Source organism: Ostrea edulis, chromosome 3 (assembly GCF_947568905.1).
Source record: "Ostrea edulis chromosome 3, xbOstEdul1.1, whole genome shotgun sequence".
NCBI lineage: Eukaryota > Metazoa > Mollusca > Bivalvia > Ostreida > Ostreidae > Ostrea > Ostrea edulis.
This window is the reverse complement of record NC_079166.1, coordinates 11,657,712-11,675,928: the sequence shown is the minus strand read 5'-3', so window position 1 is coordinate 11,675,928 and position 18,217 is coordinate 11,657,712. Positions and strand designations below refer to the sequence as shown.

At 35.5% G+C, this 18,217-nt stretch overlaps 1 protein-coding gene and 2 long non-coding RNA genes across 14 annotated transcripts in view; 1 reads left to right on the top strand and 2 right to left on the bottom strand.

The window, feature by feature from the left end:
- LOC125674387 (inositol hexakisphosphate and diphosphoinositol-pentakisphosphate kinase 2-like) overlaps positions 1 to 18,217 on the bottom strand; it is a 120,104-nt gene that overhangs the window by 40,855 nt on the left and 61,032 nt on the right. The gene's annotated exons all lie outside the window — the stretch shown is intronic.
- On the bottom strand, positions 13,314 to 15,336 carry LOC130053226 (uncharacterized). Its single transcript, XR_008801753.1, has 2 exons — positions 14,611 to 15,336; positions 13,314 to 14,168 (listed from the first exon to the last, which is right to left on the bottom strand). It is a non-coding gene; the product is annotated as an uncharacterized LOC130053226 (long non-coding RNA).
- Positions 15,018 to 17,405, top strand: LOC130053228 (uncharacterized). Its single transcript, XR_008801755.1, has 2 exons — positions 15,018 to 15,141; positions 15,283 to 17,405. It is a non-coding gene; the product is annotated as an uncharacterized LOC130053228 (long non-coding RNA).

Below are 18,217 nucleotides of genomic sequence, written 5' to 3'. Positions count from 1 at the left end.
TTCTGTCACAGTTTTCTCAAGAACCACATGGGGCAACTCCCTGATATTTGGCACAGAGCATCAGTGTGGCCAACTGTATTGTGTAAGACATTTTCGAATCTGTCGCTTATCAACTTCCTGTTTGCCGGGACTTAGAATTTTTTACAGCAAAAAAATTTCTGTCACAGTTTTCTCAAGAACCACATGGGGCAACTCCCTGATATTTGGCACAGAGCATCAGTGTGGCCAACTGTATTGTGTAAGACATTTTCGAATCTGTCGCTTATCAACTTCCTGTTTGCCGGGACTTAGAATTTTTTACAGCAAAAAAAATTTTTGCTGAAGATTTTATTTTATGATTAACTGAAGGACAGTATTTTTATGTACAAAAGGACAGTATTTGTAATTCCCATACTGAAGGACAGTATATGTGATTTCAGAACAGCACTAATTATGATTTTTCTTGAGAAACAGTAAATTGGATATATAAAAAGACAACAAGACTATAAGCAGTAAACCCAACAGATAATTACTTATGGTTATTACCATTGTCTTGAAGAGCACAGTAACAGGTTGATACATATTTTCAAACATATGTTTTCATTCAGTCTACATTTAATAAATGTCTTAATTTCAAACAGATTCTCCCACAAATTCCATTGCATAATAATGTCTCATCTTTCAATTTCAATTAAGTTATCGTTAAAGAATGTTTAGTTATTCTCAAAACCTTTAAAAGGAGTATTAAACTGACAAAAACCATTTGAATAATTTACTTTTTCAACATTATACGTGATATATTACATATAGAATGAACTAGCAGGTGACACATGTCTTCCGGGGAAGATTTAATACTGCGTATAAACAATTACCAAGTACAAACAATGCACTGATCCTTTTCTCCCTCATCAGGGCATTCAAAATTTCAAAATCAAATGTTACTAATTAAAGACAGTGTATATACATACATGTCTTTTATTTGGAATGCATGAATTGGATAAAAGATATTCAAAGTATATTATACATTGAATACATGAAACAATCAAACCGGATTACATTTGTTGTGTCCTTTTTGTCACAATTAACATACAAAATCAGACTGATGATGTCATTCTTGTATCTAGTGTTTGTGTAACAAGAGATGTTTGTAAAACACATATGCCCCCCATGGTGCAAAATTGAAAAGGGTTATACATACACATCATTTAATTGATAGTAGTATCATCAATTCAAAATATTGAGCAGGCAATATCTTCCTATGTCAAGAGTGAATTGACCATGTGACCTAAAAATCAATAGGGGTCATCTACTCCTTATTCTGTACCAGTGTACCAAGTTTGGTGTCAATCAAGCAAATAATTCTTAAAATATAAGAGACAGCATATTACTATGTACAGTTCAACAATTGACTTTTGACCTGAAAATCAATATGGGTCATTTTCTCCTGAAGATGTACAAGTGTACTAAGTTTGATGTCTGTCAAGCAAAAGGTTTATCAAGATATTGAGTGGACAGTATATTACTATGTTCAGTTTGACCTTTGACCATGTGACCTCAAAATCAATAGGAGTCATCTCCTCCTGAATATACACCACTGCACTAAGTTTGATGTCTGTCAAGCAAAAGGTTCTCAAGATATTGAGCAGACAGTATATTCCAATGTCCAGGTTGACCCTTGACCTTTGACCATGTGACTTCAAAATCAATAGGGGTCATCTTCTCCTGAATACGTACCAGTGTACCAAGTTTGATGTCTGTCAAGCAAAAGGTTCTCAAGATATTGAGCAGACAGTATATTCCAATGTCCAGTTTGACCCTTGACCTTTGATCATGTGACCTCAAAATCAATAGGGATCATCTTCTCCTGAAGATGTACCAGTGTATGAAGTTTGATGTCTGTCAAGAAAAGGGTTCTCAAGATATTGAGTGGACAGTATATTCTAATGTCCTGTTTGACTATTGACTTTTGACCTCAAAATCAATAGGAGTCATCTTCTCCTGAATTTGTACCAGTGTACCAAGTTTTATGTCTGTCAAGCAAAGCATTCTCAAGATATGGAACAGACAGTATATTCCTATGTCCAGTTTGACCCTTGACCATGTGACCTCAAAATCAATAGGGGTCATTTTCTTCTGAAGATGTACTGGTGTGCCAAGTTTGATGTCTGTCAAGCAAGGGTTCTCTAGACACTGAATGGTCAGTATATTCCTATGCCCAGTTTGACCATTGACCTTTGACCATATGACCTCAAAATCAATAGGGGTCATCTACTCCTTAGGATGTACCAGTGTGCTAAGTTTGATGTTTTTCAAGCAAAGGGTTCTCAAGATATTGAGCGGACATTATATTCCTATGTCCAGAGTAGATTGACCCTTGACCTTTGGACCTCAAAAACACTAGGGGTCCTCTTCTACTCATAACCAACCCACATATGAAATATCATTATCATCAAGTGAATGGTTCTCAAGATATTGAGTGGACAACACATGGTCTACAGACCGACCGACCAACCAACAGTTGCAAAACAATATGCCCCCCCCCCCTTTTCAAAGGGGGGCATAAAAAGACTATTGAGATCAGAATAAATGTGTTGCTTTTCTTGTGTTATGTTCAGGGATTTATTCAGCTTTTGGTTGTTACCATCCATTTCAGGAATGTTTGAGAATGCTAGCTTGAGTTTCCAGGGGAGGGGAGTAGGGTGGGGGACATCCTCAGTAATAATATCATACAACAGGCATATAAATTGATTGATTACTTATCGAATTTGTAAAACTTCGATAATTAGAGAAAATCGATTCAAGGACAGAAATGGCCAGGTTAAAATTGCTTTAAAATATGTTATTTATCATAGAGACAGCAGTACAAAACTTACTGGAAAAATGACATATTAAATGTAGAATTCAAAAAAAAAACCAACAACCAAAAAATTTAATATAAGCACTTTTAAAATGTCACATGCATATCTTCAATGTTTTTATAATAACTATAATGTACAAGGTCTAAAAAATGTCAAGTAAAAGCTGTGAGAGGAGATGGTTACACAAAATAGGTATAATGCTTAAAAAATGACAAAGTTCAACTTTGTTACTAGCTTGATAATACGGATGTATATTTAATTGCTGTTATAAAATTTAGAAATTCATTTCAAAATTAAGGATTATCTCCCTCATGCATAGCTCTTATCCTTGGACGAATTTGGCTCCACTTTTTGCCACGCTGGTTTTGGCTATATTTAGCTCTAAAACTTCATAGTTATTTCGGATTTCAAACATTTCAGTTGAGCATCACTGAAGAGACATTATTTGTCGAATGCGCATCTGGTGCATCAAAATTGGTACTGTATAAGTTTTACATGTAAATTTTTGAAGAATGTCCGATCACTTCCATCAAGACACAGGCACATCTTCAATGCTTCCATAACAGCTCACAAGGTTTGACAGATGTCAAATAAATGATGTAAGAGGAGGTGATTACAAAAATATTGATGTTCTATTCAAGACATGCTTAAAAACTGACAAAGTTTAACTACATGTAAATTTTTCAAAAAATGCCGGATCACTTTCCAAAAAGACACATGCACGTCTTCAATGTGTCCATAAAAACAGTACAAAGTTTAAGGAATGTCAAGTTAGAGATGTGAGAGGAGTCGATTACACAACGTAGGTACCCTATTACAGAAACGCCCACCCGCCATTCACCATACTATAAGCTGGATGCATGTTGTGCAACCTGGCCAAACATGACTTCGAACATATAGATGTAGGACTCCAAAGTGGGATGGTCTGCGCCAAACCCCGATGATGTGACACGCCAAAGTACGATGGTCCACACTCTTCGATCTCGGGGGCATAAAAATAAGAATAAGAACTTATTTCATTACCATTTAGTTGTTGTGTTATATAACACAAAGTTTTCCAACGCAAAATCGTATCGAATATTTTGTATTATAACATACCCCCAGGAATTAAAATGCGTGTACATCAAAGTAATAAATGATCATGAATTAAAGAATGTTTCGGCGAAGTAGATAATTCGACAACAAATGTACTTTGCCGTTCTCACTATCCTCAACAGTGTAAACCATGCCGTTACTGTCATACGTGTTCCATTTCTTCGGTTTTATTTTGAACGTTACTGAACTCCGCACCATCAGCCTTTGGCATGACCATCGCACTTTGGCGTCCGTAACGTTAACAAACCATCACAGTTTGGTACAGACCATCGCACTTTAGAGTCTTACATATATATAAATGGTTTTCATACAAGTTTGTGTAGATTCTACAAATGAAGGGACCTGCTCTACATCACAATGCATTTAGTTTTTCGTAAACAATTGGTTGTAGAGAAGATTTCTGAACATTGGTAAATTTTTGGCAGTTTGTATTATAACCTGCCGCTTTCGCCCTGGAGTGCAGGAGTCCTGAAGTTTACAATTAATATTCCCCTTATCCCAGAGATCCTTCATACCAAATTTGAAAAGAATTGGAATGGTAGTTATCCAGAAAAAGTTATAATTTCTATTGTTCACACACGACAGACAACGAAGGACACCATGCAACCAACTGCAATAGATCACCTGAGTTTAAGAGTTTACTCAGGTGACCTTATAAAACACTAAGCACAAAATATGATGATTTCAGTCAAAATATGACAGGAAAAATGAAATATTCCATTTTTATTGTCAAATTACAAGAAAGGGATAAAAGTCAATGCTCCACTTATCCCTAAATCTAACAATAACTCAAATTCAACATATTCGCAGTGGTTGTTTCATTAAATTTAAATGGAAGAAAAATGATTCAGGGAAAACATAACTTCCATGCAATATCAAATGTTAACAACTTGCATTATCATAGCAGGTATTTCTCAAAGTACGATTTATCAAAATAGTTATTTCAATAATTTTATAGTCGAATACAAACAATGAAATAAAATTTTCAAATTCTATGACATTTCATATTTAATTTCTCAATAAATCTATGTTTTGATGTGGCCACATTTAAATCCAACCCAAGTAATTCTCTAGTGTACAGAGCAAATGAAGACTTTGATGAGTGGTAGATGCATTTTGTTGTCTCTGTAGACAATTAGTATCATACACGTAACTTTACAGTGAATGGCTGGGATTTCTGTATGACATAACTTTACAGTGAATGGCTGGGATCTCTGTATGACATAACTTTACAGTAAATGGCTGGGATCTCTGTATGACATAACTTTACAGTGAATGGCTGGGATCTCTGTATGACATAACTTTACAGTGAATGGCTGGGATCTCTGTATGACATAACTTTACAGTGAATGGCTGAGATTTCTGTCTGACATAACTTTACAGTGAATGGCTGGGATCTCTGTATGACCTACATGCAACTTTACAGTGAATGGCTGGGACCTTTGTAGAACATAGATCTGTGGACTGAATCAGGGAGTAATAGAACTCCTTCTTTCCATAACTGTAAAGATTTTTGAAAATATGACCTTCTTTAGCATATTTGGTCCCCGCCCATGAGGCCCCAAGGGTGGTAAGTTCATAAAGGACTAGAAATCATGAAAAATGGCCCTGTTTCCAAATTTTATAATCTTTTGGGGGTCAAAAGGCTACAACATCTGCTTTCTAAAACAATTAATTTTATCCAATTTCCTCTACATGCTTTCTTTCTATGGGCTTCTGAGTATAGCAATGAAATAAATGCATTTACGTTGTAACGTCATTTTGACATCGTTGTATTGCTTAGGTAGTTTTAAAGTTAACTAAATCAATATTTACTGAATGGCGTAACAGAGGGAATAAATGTATCACTTGGTATTACTCAGTTCTTCATTAAATTCCTCATGTATTTGCAGATACAATGAATAGTCATTTTCATAATAAATACGACATCGTTTTGTTCTGCATGTAAGCTTGTAAAATTCAATGAGGATGACAGTGTTGTATCATTCATATATATTCAGTTCATTTGTTGTCGTTCTCACAAAGATTCCACACGTGTTGTAATCATTAGCGGATTTACAGGGGAGTGGGCTATGCTTTCCTAAGATTGAAAAGAATTAATGCAATTCAATTCATATCTTTTATAGAGAACATGTATACAAATAACATAAAATTAGATAATTAGAATATTGTGTGTTTTTTTAAAGAATATTATCGCAAACCTGTTATTTGATTGAATTGTAATTTTTAATCACACTGTTTATATGCATGCCGGTTTAGGCTTCAATTGGACAAATCTTAGAGTTAAAAGTTTATCAGAACATAAAAATTAGTGATGTCAGTTTTACTCGGATAGCATAGTCGAATACTGGGACGTTTTAGTCAAGTACTCCGTTAAAAAAAAATGGGACATGGTATAAGTGTACCTAAGTCATGAGTCACACCTCGGTGCACCTGGATAGCCGAGTACACGGCACGGGATGAAAGGCTGTCGATAACGACTGTTTATCTAGGTACCCGATTATAGATTTGTTTGATCAAATTAAAGACATCATATTAATTATCTTTTTATGTGAAATAAACACACTAAAAGGTATGCTTTTTTTTCTGAGAAAATCTTGGGGGTGCGCCATGCATTTTTTCCAAGGAAATTAACCCAATGTTGAGGATGTGCATTATACACTTACACTATGGGTTTGTTTGTTGTTTATTTGTTGTTTATCAGTCAAAAGACATAGTATACAATGTAATAAATCTAAAATCATATAAAGGCTAAGAAAGAATAGAAATTGCACTTATACTTTGGTATTTCTACTTTTTAAATAGCATAAAAAGAATCATGTAAACGTATGCACAATGTAAAATATATTCTTGTTAAAAAAAAAAGATTTGCATGGTTGACAATATTGGACAAGGGGCTATTTCTAAGTTTTATCTCCAATCGTCCAGCCGATGAAAATATTCTCTCTTTAGGAACCAACAAAAAACTCATGGGCTATGAATGCCAGGAGAGGAAAGCAGTTTTCCTTCCTTTCCTTTCACATAAGTGGATTTTTCAGAGAGGTAAAGCTTGAATTCAGAGTGGCGAACTTTCTCCCCCTTCTCAGGATCGAGCTATAGCTGTAAGGATTTATGGACATTACTTAAAAAAGCTATTTTTAACGAGTAAATTCAGTCAATGATCGGTATGACCGAGTGATAGTTTAGTACTCGTTAACATCCCTAATAAAAATATTTGAAAATTATCAAGTGAACTTCAACAGATGTTAAACTTACAAGTGCTAGAACATATATTTCTGTCAATTAAGAGAAAACATCAATACTGACGAAAGGTGCGCGATCGAATTAACTTCATAGTACTTATCTATTTTAACATCCCTATGCAATTACGTGGTATTCTTGCTATTTCAGCAATTTGCCTCTTTTTATTTTATGTAGTTTACAGATGATTTCGACAACGTACGTGACGTGGAGCGCCATATGCTATTTCGTACACGTTTCAGGTTTGTGCTAGAACCAGCATCACAGCGTACGAGTCGCAGTATATTCTCACCTTGCCGTTCTTTGGATATTTAGCAATTTCCATAGCACAGAGACCCTAGTTCCATATCTTAGTTGCATTTAATTGCAGTTTTTGTTTCCTAATTGTCCACAATCTCAATTTAAATTCGGACTTGCAGATTGTTGATCGGTTCGTTGTTGTTTATTCTCAATGTCAAGCCTAACCAAAAGTTATTGTTTGGTTAACTTTAAGTCAATCACACTCCATTCCATTTTCATGTAAATAATTGACTGGTTTTGTCTCAGATGTATTCGGCGTTGAATTTTTTCCAAAATTCATTCAATAGGCATTTATTGGAGTTTGTATGGTTCCAGCAGTCGAGAAACCACGTCAGGAAGTGTCATGTTTTGTTATCCAACTTTTTCCGAGGAGGCGTGGCTTTGAGGGTAGAGGCTCAGGGGTGTTAATGGGCTGGGTAAATTTCGTATTTTGGCTCGAGTAATCGGTCTTAATTTTAATTCTTAGCTGAGTTTGGGTTAATTCTCACTGGCTCTGGAACGTTTGGATTAGTTTGACGAATTTATGAGGAATTTCCGGTCGAAAAAGTTTGATCCATTACATTTTATTGTTTTATCTTAGGAATCGTCGTAAGTGGTATTTAGCAATGTGCCATTCTGCTATCATTACCTTAGTTTTTACGGAAGTATTTGGGACTTGTAGTTAGATCTTTTTTGACGGAATTCAGACTTCAAAATTATTCTAGAATTTTCTGCTGAAACTCTTCAGAACAAATCGGAATCCTTTAGAGGTATACCAGTTTCAGTTATGGGGCGTAATTTTCCTCCAGTAGGACTGGGAGATGGTTTGCTAAATTGGTGTTAGGAAATTTTGTCCAATATTTGCTTTCCATCATAGGAGTTATTCAGAGCTGACAAGTCTTAAAGTCCGCCTGAACTGCGACCACTTTGTTGTTAATCTTACGTCACCTTTCAGATTACACATTTTGAAATGGTCATTTCAGAATTCAGTCTAATTTTGGTCAGGAATCCTGAAGTTTTAGCTATTCCCTTGAAAAATCCAGGAAATTCAAATAATTTACACTTCCATAATCACTATCAAAATGCGTCAATTTGGTGATACCAGTGACCTCTTGGTTAAGTCACCATTGCTTGAGAGTACGCAAGGGGGTTCGAAGGGGGTATAAGCATAGAGATAAACGCTCTCCCATTGTGCCTCCAGGGGGCCTGGGTCACGGACGAGAGTGCACGTCGCCCACCCCGCAGAATTGAGATGACCTTGTTGTTAATTTATTACCTTCAAGGTTACACTTTTTGCAATGATCAACTTCAGAATTCAATCTAATTACTGGTCAGAAATCCTGAAGTTTTAAATATTCCCACGAAAATTACAGGAAATGCAGGTAATCTTCAAGTTGAGAGCGATTACCGAAATGTGTCAATTTGGTGATAACTTGGTCTTAGTAACCATTGCTTGAGAGTGCACAGGGGGTTCGGAGAGGGGAGCGTAGAGATAAATGATCTCCCCTCGCGCCTGCGGGCCCTGGGCGACGACGAGGGTGCACGTCTCCCACCCCACTGTTTAAGTGCCTCCAATTTCAAGTATGCATGAAAAAAAACAACCAAAAAACAAACAAACAAACATACAAACACTTGCTAATTAAACCAGGTAGCACGCAGGAGACCGGTGAGATGCGCAGAGATCTCTACCTCCCTTAGAACGTGGGGACTCGTTCAGGTTCGGGCACCCATGTCCACATAGGGCCCCCTGTGTTGCCCCTACTTTGGTAGTCAAACTGGCCACCTCCCCAGTTCCCCACAAAAAGTTTGCATGCGACCCTTTCCACCATATATGTAAATTTGCATCCTGTTTCTGATCCAATTAATAAATATTAAACGTGTATCACTCTTGTCATTGCAGCTGCTAAGCAGCCTATGAGGGATTACAGGGCAGTCAGTTAAGCTTCGACACACCTACTGGTCTATTCAGATATAAAGTTAAGGTCACTATTCAATTCGGGCAGTAGGTCAGATGTCTTGCGGCTGGTTGTGCTGTATATTAAGTTTATTTTAGCACAATGGCTTCTCTAGGTAAATTTAACATACCCTAGGTCAGGTCATGGTCATAAAGCCAATTCTTTTATTAATCATATTAAAATAAAAGAAACTGTCAGCTTTTATTCATGTACTCATTTTAAAGTTTATATCCCCATGCATTTAAATTATCCCTGTTGTTTATTTATCTTTATTATCTATTTATTCATGTTTAATATTCTTTATAATCTATTCATGTTCAATAACAACTTGTTCATTCATCTATTACTCCTGGGTTTTTTAATTATCCTTATGTGTATATTTAGTCATATTATTCATCTTCTTGTGTGTTTATGTATCAATTTATTGGGTTTTTTTATTTTTTTATATCAGGGGTGGATCCAGGAATTTTTTTTTAAAAGGGGGGTACCATAAATTTTGGTTTTCAAAGGGGGAGTCCACCTTCAAAATGTGTTATTCGTACTATTTAAAGCACTTTTTACTGACGAAAGGATGTCTTTTAGTTAAAATATAGCACTGTCTATAGAATACATGTATTTTTTAAATTGGAGTAAGCCCCTGAGAGTAAACTCCATTTGTTATGGAGAGCTGACTAATTTCTCCAGCCTGATAGGCGACATCATTCCTTACACAGGAACTGAGGAACAAAAATTTTGGAAAGTGTTCATTAGTGCAGATGTTTACTAAGGAAACCTAGAGTGAAGTGATTGCTTAATTCATCTAATATTATTTAAAACAAATACCATAACAAAGTCTCAAAATTTTACAGCTTTGAAATCTTTTAAAGATACCCATTATATTTATATGGATATATTTTTATCATATTGGGAATTCCCTATCTTCGATCATCGCAACTCGAGTGAGATTCAACAAATAATGGGATAATCAATATTAACATTGAATAGATTACTGTTTGATTCCAAACATGACAAAACACAATAAAAATATTCAATTTCATGCCCAGTTCTACCACTTAAAACAGTAATCCGGAAAGCTATAAGGCAACTTTCAAAAATAAAAAATCATCGAATAAAATATGGCGCCGCATGTAAACCAACACGAAACTAATACAAAATATTTTTGTGATAATTAACTATTTAACCGTATATAAAATATTGTGGTTCAAGAGTGGCGCCCATAAAAAATCCTTAAATAAAGTTCAGAATTTCTATCAAAAATAGATATTTCTGCCATAACGCATCCGGTTTCAATGCATATAATTACGCACAAAACTCGATATGGAAATTAATGGTATAATTTGTAAGTACAGTCTGGTCTAAGTTTTGTTTTATATATATAAAGTTTTATTTTCAAGGATTGACAAGGCCAAATCAGGCTTTAGTTCTTTCACAATTTACATTTCTCTTAAGAAATGCTTCACATCAAAAGGGGTATAACAACAAGCCTTGTAGCTTTCAAAAATAAGTTAAAAATTTGAAATTGTTAACAGACGATGGAAAACAGCAGACGAAAAATATGTGTCCCATTTAAAATCTCCAATTCCTGGAGCATATTTTTAGGACACAAATGCTTGTCTATATTTATTTGATTCAACTGTATAAAGAGGTATATCGCGCTACTTTTGCTGACGAAACAACTGACTCAGAATCTAAAGGGAAAACATAATGTGCAGATTCCAATAATAGACTGGCATGTTATTTTTAAATATAAGACGTACGTTTTTATTGTTTCATTAACCAAGATGAATAATGCTAAAGTTTAGCATTATTGACATTTACATGCCAAGATCTCCAGTGTAGAAAAACCGTTATAAATCAGTGACCGCAATTAAAAGATAAGCGATGGCTACTATTAATCAGCATGTAATATGGTCCTATGGAGGCCACCGAATAGGGTCAAGACCGGATGGGATTTATTGGCATGGCCATGATTTTTGTGTATTCAACTAAAAAACTCAAACCCCATACCGGCTTATTTGGTCATTTTTGAAAATTATTTTGGCACATGAAATCTTTCCAGTCTTGGCATAACAATGCATAATGGCAAAATTTACAAATTGTGACCCCCCCCCCCCCCCCCCCCCCCCCCCCCCGGCACTTGATCTCTAAGGAAGGATATCATAACATATTTGGAATAAATCGTTCGAGAAAGTAGTTATTTATCACTTGTTAACGTGCTGATGCTGAATAATGCTGTCGGATATGCTCATTTGTTACCCGTCTCATCTGCCAACACCGCAAAAACAACATCCTACGCAGAATTTTCGAAAGTATTTACCCGCAAACAAGACTACCCTCAAATCCACATGTTTTTCACATGTGTGTAAACAGCCTGAGTGGAAGTAGCCTCAGCTACCAACATCAAACAGTTCCTTTGTATACAGCTGATTATTTCTGAAAATTACACAAAATTTCCTAATCAAGGGTACAAAAATTAAGAGAAAAGAAGAAGAGGAAATAAGAAGAATTGCGCAGGGGAAAAAATCAATCTTTTAAATACAGTGGAACCCCGTTATTACGTTTTCCATTTTGTCACGATAAAATAACGTAATACCGGGGGCAACGTAATAAACGTTCCCAGTGAAATCCGTTAAAAATATCATTTGGAAATTGTATATCGTCCGTTGGTACTCCGTGAAGGGGTGTGTGAATATATCTTTACTGTTTCTTTGTTTAAAAGACTATGATACTTTGTTTTATTTACATCTTATCTTTAATGTCCGTAATTCTTCATGTTCTTATCCCTTTTCTTTATTTCGGTGTAGGATACATAAGGATGTTTCGATAAAAGTTGCTTTTTCTGCATTCTTTTGGACCGTTATTTTGTTCAACTTTAAAACAATGCGTTCATATAAATTTCTCTCAATAACTCGTTCCGGTTCGTATTCAACATTCGTATTAAAAAAAATAACAAAACATCGTTTTTATTAAGTTCTCTAATTACACAATACACAACACAATAAAAATAATCCCACCCAAAAAAACAACAAAACTATAGAAACAAAACGCACATGATACCCAACACTTACACACTTCTCACCAACGATAAACATGCACGGAGAACAATTTAAGCGCAATCCACATAAAAAAAATATAATGATGCACGAAGATTTCATTTATAACGCTAAATGATGGCACTAAAATCACGTGCGCATCAAGGGATTTTAAAATATTCACTGTGGTAAATGCCGTGCACGAATCGGCCTATAGATTGGTGTATGTATGGACGAGATTTACGAACACCCAAGCTGCATGTCCAAACAACGAACAATTTTTTTAATTGAACACCTTTAGTCACCTATGTCCAAGCAGTTACCCAAGCGGTTGTAACATTGCTACGATAAATCTTGTCTTTCTTGTTCGGTACCAAAGCTTTCCGTGAATAGAGTTTTAATAGCGAAGGTAATCACACTATGCTGAACACGCACTGCCCCTCTGAAAATAAATCCCACTTTTTTGCTTAATTGAAGGATATCCCTGGAAGTCCTGGGACTTCCTTGTGAAGTCCCACTTCTCCCATGTCCTAATGCAGTGGGATAATACAGGACTTCATGTTTCTGCATTTGTCCTGGAATATCCCACTTACATCAAGAGTGACTTTGCAAGAATTTCTAGGACATATTTATTACCTAAATGTCTTACAATGTCCCACTCTCATAGCAGCAGGTTTTTCTAGGACATTCTTGTGTTTTTCAGGACTTTATTATAAAATGAAGACGAAAACATCGTCCCAGAAATTCCCTAAAAATCTCATACTTGATACATTCAAGATAATGCAGGACTTTACATTGCTTTCCAGGACTTCGTATTAAAAGTATGCAAAGAGAGAAGTCTTGCAATTACCCTCAAAATCTTACAACCAGTAAAGTCAGATTATAAAGGACTTTAATGAGGGTTACAGGACTTTTAGATATTAATTGTTACAAAATTAAATCCTTGTCATATCAAAGAAAAGATTTTACATTTTCTGGATTACCTTGACATGTCATTGCTACATAGTTCAGGCTAAAAAGAAAACCTATAAGAACAGTGAATGATTCGTGGATAAGAACATTTATGTATACAACAACAATCATGTCATAATAAGTTGTAATAGAAAAGACTATATTTCATCAAAAGTAGACTTGAAAAATGTTGGCTATGAGAACACTTCTTATAAATTTATAATGACAACAATCTGAACTTGAATAAAAATCACTTTACTGTCAAATGCACTATTGAAATCCTCAATGTCACTTGAAAGACTACCATAATTTGAGTTTTGAGATGCTTCATCACAGGAGTTCAATCGGGTTTGTCATGTTTTTTTTTAAGGTTAGAATATTGTCCAGTGTATTATTAAGATCATTTTGATAACAGATTTCCAGTTCCTGGGCTACCTTCTTCAAAATAAAGAAGATCCCTTTTTGTGAAAGAATGTTAAAAAATTCATCAGATTCTGTGGTAGGCTTTTCCATTTCCAGAGATGACACAGCGGCATTAATGTTCAAAACTGAACTTAAAAAAATGTCTGTATCAAAAGGATTGCAATTCAGGCTCAAGTGATGATAAGTTAAAAGGATTTTCCAATGTCACGGTCGTATCACTTGAAGTACCAATGGCATATCAACTTTTGGATGTCACCACTGAAGATTGCAGTTGATGTTTTAATATTTAGTACATTTAGGAATTCGCATGTTTACATCTTTCTTGCACAGCATGTACCTTTTGGGTTCTCAATCTCCTGCAATAATAATAAGAAACTTAATTTTCAAGACACTGATTAAAAATTTTATATTTAGAAAAGTTTCTTTGACACATCAATGTTTTGAGGTGCAAATAGCAATAAATTATCACTGATGGATACAATCAGCTTGCCATGCTAAATTTTGTATTTTGTAGTTATTTTACGAAGCAGTAATAATTACAGAACAAGGTCAACTGATCGAAACAGAATCATAATGATGGATATCAATGATACAATGTTCTGGTGATTATACCCTTTCCATCTAGATCGAACCAGTCAATGGTTTACGTTAAAAAAAAGAGTAGCTTGTTTTGATATGTTAAGCTGTAAATAGAATGATTGTATCGAGGAATTTCGAGTGGTCCAGCGATCAAGCGTGTATTTTTCCAATGCATGTAATCATTTACAAACGTAAACAAAATAAGCATATGGTACTTACAGAGTGTCATCCGTTACCCCGTAGTCCTTTTTCATTCCGATGTTATTGATTTCCATTCACAAATCTTTAAATCATAAATGACTTCTTTGAAAGTTGTAACTTCCGGTGATGTCGTTTCGGTCAACTTGTACAATGTACGAAGCTTGTCGTGTTTTTTTCTTCTCCCCGTTCTAATTCGATATAAGATATATCATGTATAAAATATATCATATGTATATATATGAAGTCTTATACACTGGGTTTCCACTGGTCGATTGTATAACTTTTTACTGATCGTCTTTTGGTTACGTGTTGACCTGGGGACGAGTCAGTCAGTGTACGACCTGACGTTCACGCAAGTGATCAAAGCGCTTTTTTTTCAATGTTCCTTTCTGGGCGCGAAGTCAGGGAAATATTCGCAAGGATGGAGAACATTCAACAGAATCAGTATGCAATCAAGCATGGAATGGATTCCAGATAGGAATATAGGATTCACCTTACACTCAGAAACTGAGGGATAGGCCTAGTTGTTCAAAATACACGGCGTTGCTGGTTAGTATTTTTACTTTTGGTTTGTAATAATTCGTCTTTTTTCAAAAATTTTTTTGGTAGTCTAGTGGAATTGTCACACCTTAACAAATTAGCATCCTGTTTCCAATATTTTTATCTAGTACATGTTCTCTTTCATTGTAGCATGGACTTGAAGAGATAGTTATGAATTTAGAATATCATCAAGTGACTTTTAATAAGGCAGTTTTCAGTGGATGAACCGACATCATGCAGTGTGACAGGAAAACGCCCGTGAGACCAAAGATGGCTTAGATAAAAGGGAAGACGATGCAGAAGGTGCATATATACAAGTTCAAGACATAGATATTTTAAATTTTGCATGATGTTCATTTACAAAACCTGTTATGCAACCTCTCAAATAATTCATTATGCTATCTTTTAAGCCTCTGTACCAGAGAAAAATCCAGAGATGGCCCTCAAAGAAGTTAGAAACAAGATGAGAGACCGTCTCAAGTTGTTTAGGTCTGGAGCCACCTTCCCCCACCCACGAGTCGAAGAAATAGATCTTTGAACCAGGTTACCCGTGACATCAAGATAAACAAAATTCAACTTGAGGGACAATTTGATAATACCTGTTTAAAAAAAATTTTTTTAGCTCACCTGGGCCGAAGGTTCAAGTGAGCTTTTCTGATCAAAATTTGTTCGTTGTCTGTCGTCGGCGAAAACTTTTCACATTTTCATCTTCTCCAGAACCACTGGGTCAATTTCAACCAAACTAAGTGACACAAAGCACCCTTGGGTGAAAGGCTTTCAAGTTTGTTCAAATGAAGGGCCATGCCCCTTCAAAGGGGAGATAATCGCAAAAATACGGTGGGGTCATTCAAAAATCTTCTCAAGAACCACTGGGACAGAGAAGCTGAAATTTACATGAAAGCCTCCTGACATAGTACAGATTCAAGTTTGTTAAAACCAATGACTGGGGGGGGGGGGGGGGTTGGATTGGGTCTCAATAGGGGATCAAAGTTTTACTTACAAATATACAGGGAAAATCTTTATGAAAATTGTCTTCTCAAGAAACACTTGGCCAGAAAAGCTGAGATTTACATGAAAGCTTCCCGACATAGTGTAGACTCAAGTTTGTAAAATTCACAGGGTTGTCACTAACGCAAGAATAGGATCACAGAAATTTCATTGGGGTTTGTCTGATATGGCGAGTCCCGCAGACGTGTCTCAGACTCTGAGTAAAAATCATAATTTTACTTAGAAGCCCTGATTTGTGTATTAATTAAAACTCATAGGAAAAAATCTAGGTAAAACGTTACGCTCTAATGTGAACCGAGATGATACCACCGAGTTCACAGTGTCCCAATCCGACTTGTGCGTTTAGTGCAGTCAATTAGGTGCAAATTAGAATATAATATTGAAATTTAGATACAAAGTAAAAAAAACATTTTGCCACTCACAGGCAGTTATTTATATATGTTTCTTTTTCTTTTTTTTACAAATCAGGATCTATATTTAATTATAAATGTTTGTCTTCCGGTAGCCATTTTTATTGGAATTGAAAGTAGCGTAGTTTGTAAACTTTGGTAGATTTACATCATTTTACAAACAAAATTAGTACGCATCTATTTTATCACAATTATTTAATTAAAATTTTGTTTAATACTGAATAGGGTTGTAACGATGATAGAGGATTCGGGGAAGTAATTCTGTTTGCAATGGGCAATTAGTTGTATGAGACCGAGTCGTGAATGATTACTTTTAATTTCATGTGTACAAAGTGATCACTGCACTGTTATGCATGGGCTAGACGAAAATTAACTGATTTTTGTCATTTGTTGAAGATGAAAGTGAACAGAGGTACGACATTAGCTTGTGTTCACTCGGTATAAATAAAGGTGTAGGAAAAATCTAAATGACTCTTTAATTCAACTTTCATGGGACTCGTCAAATTTTCATGGGACTCAAGCTGCTTACAAACCATGATACCGGGACTCGTCTTCAATATTTTCTAGTGACAACCCTGAATCGTGGCCCCCAAGGATAGGTTTTGGCCACATTATAGGGACAAAAGTTTTACATACAAGTATATGGGAAATCTTTAAATATGGACCAAGATGACTAAGGTGAGCGATGTGGCCCATGGACCTCTTGTTTAATTATTTGTTTACGTAAGAAATAGTGCTTTTTAGCTCACCCCAGCCATAATTTAAATGAACTTTTCAAAGTACTTGCTTTGGAAGTTCATATAAGTATTGCTGAAATTTATGTATATGTATGTTAAATAAATTTTATTATCAGATTATCATTTTGATTCGTAATTTCATTCTTAATTGCCACTTTTACAGAAAAGATATCACATATCCTGGATCTCGAGTTTTATTCCACAGTAGGGTTAAAGACCAAAACAGGTTAGTAGGATAAATTGGGACTTTCCAGGAGTCCTGCATCAACTCAAAAAGCAGGATTTTTAGGGAGATCCAATAAAATCCTGCAAAATCCCAGTCCTGTCTACTGGGACTTTCCAAGACATGTCCAGAATAATCCCACTTTTTCCCCTTTCAGATTGCAGGATTAAGTGAGACTTTGCAGGACTATAAAAGGCAAATTTAAGTGTTCAAATTATCCTTAAAAGTCCTGAAATGTCCCACTGCCAATACCGTCCCTCTAATTCCTTGTCAATCTCAGTTTCAAAAAAGCAGGACTTTTCAGGACAATCCTGATAAATCCTGGGATTTTGTCTTGGGACTTCCTGGGATATCCTGCTGTATTTTCAATGGGCAAATTATCCTTAAAAGTCCTGAAATGTCCCACTGCCAATACCGTCCCTCTAATTCCTTGTCAATCTCAGTTTCAAAAAAGCAGGACTTTTCAGGACAATCCTGATAAATCCTGGGATTTTGTCTCGGGACTTCCTGGGATATCCTGCTGTATTTTCAGAGGGGCGGTGGTTGAGAAATTATTTCTTTGATTATCAAAATATGAAAAATGAAGTAAATTTCATAGAGTACAATTTCTAAATAAACATTATTTAATTGTTTATCACTGGCTTCTATACAGGGTATTCACCTGTATTGATGTTGCTAGATCTATTGAAGCGTGATCAGTCAAGCGT